The sequence below is a fragment of the Etheostoma cragini genome, chromosome 4, assembly GCF_013103735.1.
Source record: "Etheostoma cragini isolate CJK2018 chromosome 4, CSU_Ecrag_1.0, whole genome shotgun sequence".
NCBI lineage: Eukaryota > Metazoa > Chordata > Actinopteri > Perciformes > Percidae > Etheostoma > Etheostoma cragini.
In genome coordinates this window covers 2,225,185-2,229,300 of record NC_048410.1, presented here as the reverse complement: position 1 = coordinate 2,229,300, position 4,116 = coordinate 2,225,185, and positions in this window count along the sequence as shown.

The window sequence follows — 4,116 nt, the reverse complement described above, 5'->3', positions numbered from 1 at the left end:
TAGTAGTCCTTACCTAGGTACTGTCAGGGCCCTCATACTCTGCTCCTGACTTCTGACTGGCTAGTAGTCCTTACCTAGCTTCTGCGCATATGTGATGCCTCACTCTGTGGCTAAAACAGAGAGCTCAACAAAAACATCTGAAAAATATGGTGTTTTTGTTTTATTAAACCATGTAAACCTATGCTAATTAGACCTCTAAATACAATTATGAACCTGCAAATGAGCAGAATATGAGCACTTTAAAAGGAATTCATTATTTGGGCGGTACTCCTGACAGAAAACTAGGTTGCACAACCTCCTCGTATTAGGTTGATAATTATAGTTCCTCTGAGCTCATACGGGTCCCTGGTACCTGCCAACAGGTACTTTTACTTACTGTCACCTCCTTCGAGTTTGCAAGGGAGCTGAGGCGATACCAGAAGGTGACGAGAAAACCTGCAGACTGCTGATTGGTCGGAGGGAATCGTCACAAAATCACTGCGTCGTCATAATCCTGCGACGGATGAAGGAGGAGGGAGCATCGCAGCCGCGTCGAGCAGGTACCACGTAACGCAAAAAACGCCGTAAAACAGCTGTTATGATGCATTTAGTCTGCTTAGACGTCCATATCCAATAACATTGTTAACATATATTTATTAACATTTTAACAAAGATATTTATTAGGCCAATTTGCATATTGGCCAAACAAGTCTTTCAGTGGTTCTTGTAGTTTTTTTTCTCTTTTTAAATAAAGTTTTGGGTCTACAGCATCAGTCACATTCTTGAGATGAGTGTCTCCATGGATACGGTGACTGACGAGCAAGGTGCTTTAATTGTTTTGGTGACTGTTTTTTGATCAATTTATTCTCTCATAGAACAAAACATTCACTTGGACCACATCTCATAGTCCCGTGGAAGCCCATTCCTGTCTTAGAATAACAAATAGTGGTAATGTTGGAAATTACTAAATTACAGATGCAGTTGCTATGAGATAATACATAAAAAATTGGGATTATTTTCAAATCCGCAATAGATATATAATCTAAAATTTACATTTACTAGACGATCGTTCCCATCGATACGGTATGAATCATCCCGTCACCTGTCACGCTGTCAAATCGTGGAACGCAGTGCATCGTCCGCCTTCCGTCGCCACGCTGTTTTTCTCTGATTGGTCAGAAGTAGGAAAAGGGGCGGGACCGGAATATGTGGGACATACCATTGTTAAATGTGTTAGGGTTGTAGAGAAAAGTTTAAATAAAGGTTACTGAATAGGTGGGACACCCGTGACGACTTGACTTATTTTTCATCAATTGAAAGTAAGTAAACATCCCTAACGTTATTTTGTATAGTTTATGGATATTTGTGTTTCTTTAGTTATAGTTCCGGCTGATTTTAACATCCCCGTGTCAGTGACAGCAGTGGGAGGCAGTCCATCAAGTTACCCAGAGTCAGCCAGCCAGATCGGAAACCAGGTGATTTGGCCTTAAAAATAAAAGCATAAACATCAATTTTCCTTAAATTTAAATAAAAATGTAAAAACATTATTATATTCACATTGTATGCACACATTGCTGCCGCTCCTCTTTTCACCCTGTGTGTTGCTCTCGGTTTTAGCTGCATAGTGAGGCATCGCACCTCTGTTACATCTTTGTATGGGGGGGACGTCAGATGTCAGGCAAAGTTTTAGAATTCATGTTTCAATTAAGATTGTAGACAGTATTTTTTGTTTGAGACTTTGGGCTTTTTCACTCTGGAAACCTGTAACATGCACAAAAAAACGATATATGTCACAATAAATAAAATCGCAAAAGGGGAAAAGCCTCAAAGCGTAATATGAGCACTTTGAACGAACAAACGCGTGCTTTTATTTTGAAATCACAAACCGGATGTGTGGTGTGTCGCGTTGTCCGACTTGACTCTGCTCGTCTCGACAGGAAACCAAACAACTGATTCGGCTATGAACGATCTTACGTGTCATTCCCAGAGTTTCAGTGATTCAGGAAGCTCCTGGAGACTTTTGGTGAACAACATCCTTGTGAGTTTTCATCCTTTTTGTTCACTTTCACCCAGACTGAAGCGAGAGCCAGACGATATCTAGTAAACCGGCTTCTTGGCGTTAAAAGATCTAAATCAAGTCATCAGCAAGTGAGCTAGCTAGGCTGAGCTAACACGGGTTAGCTTTACTCACTGCAAGTTCATTCGTGTAAAACAACATATCGGCACGAATCTGTTATTTAGAGACTGGAATAACTCTATATTTTAATTTGTAAAAACTATAGTTCGAAATCTTTTGGGAAGGCGAAACAATCTGCTGAAAATAACTGCTAACAAATCCTATGGGCAGAGTCACAAGGAGATTTTTTTTTTTTTTAGAAACAGCTGAATAAGTGACAATATTTGAATGAATTTGTAAATAAAATCATAGATTGTTGTTATGACAAACTATAACTTTTTGTTATTATATTTTTTGATGATTTAGGCCTACCCGTTGTCCATTAGTTCATGACATAAAGAATGTATTTACAACTCCTGTAGCATCTTTTAAGGGAAATACAATTATTTATCTCAATATTAAGTGTATTTCCTTATAATATATATTTACCCCTGGGCGTGTACTCAGTTTACACTTCAGCACGCGAGCGTTCATTCATATATTGTCCCAATTTCACGTTAGAGAAAGCCCTGATCACTGGGTTGCTAACATTAATCTAGATGTTAGTGATGAGCCAAACATAGTTCAGTGTTTCTCAAAGTTTTAAAGAAGTTCTACAAAAAAAATATCGAATTGGGCAAAGTGGTTGAACTTGTCCTTTATCCCCAGACCCACTAAGACCAGACGTCATTAGACACTGGAGGACAGGTCCAACCGGTTTTACAACAATCTGTGCGCCTCTCTCAGGCCACACTGTGAACTTTGCACGAGCAGACACAGATTGGAGAATAAATAAGTGGTGAGACATAACATTCATGCTCCCTAAAGAATGAACGATTCTGTTTTTAATGTCCTGTGACGTCCCCGCGTGGACAGACTTTACATTTATAGACTTACAAGCATGGACTCAGTGGTGTAGTCTATGTGAGACACAGGTAAACCCGCTAAGAAAGATCCTGGATTTCCATGTACCCATCAAACCCTCATGTTGTCCTCGGGTCAAATTGACCAGTTTTCTACATCAATGTTCTTTTTAATGACCAACAATAACACGACAACGCTCTTTGGCAAGTACAGATCTCTGCTTTCATTAATTTTGGGGCGTCTTGTTAAATTTTATAGCATTTGCAAAAAAAAATCAAAGTGTTTTTTGGAATATTATTGAGTAAATGTTGACATATTCCAGTCTGTGATTATCCATCAACATCCATTCCTTTAATTTTAGTCTAAATAATTCCTAATTTCTGCTTTTCCAACTCAATCATTAGGTTTAATTTCCTATAAATGAGGTTTGTTGACCATAAATTCCAACTGTAACACTGAAGTTACTAAATTAGTGTCACATAGTGTTGAAAACGTGACCAACATTGAAAAAAAAAAAGGACAAAAACTTAAAAACATCGCCTACAAGAGGGTTGATTTTTGATTTGTCATCAATGTTTTTCTTCTTCTTCACATAGGCAAAATGAAGTAATTGGTGCATAAACATGTGTCTGAATACAGGAAGTGCTCAATACTTCCTTGGGGAAGGACCCCCCCCCCCCCCCCCCCCCCCCCCCCCCCCCCCCATGATATGGCTCCCACTACAGTACCTTAGACTACACCCCTGCGTGGACTGATAACCCTGTAAGGGAATCCCCGGGGCAAACACTGATCTGTTGAAGCGCCCAGAGGGTAGTGACCTCTCCAGTCTGTGCCTCCCATGTACTACTACTGCCATGTACTACTACTACTGCCATGTACTATTACTGCCATGTACTAGTACTGCATTGTACTACTACTCCATTTGACGATTTGAGTCACACAGCTGAGTGTCTGATTTCATGTAAAGCTAATCCCAGCAATCCAGGAAACACCTAGAAGGTTACAGGTTACGGCTGAAGTGGATCACACTAGTACGCTTGTCACACTCTGCTCCTGACTGGCTAGTAGTCCTTACCTAGGTACTGTCAGGGCCCTCATACTCTGCTCCTGACTGGCTA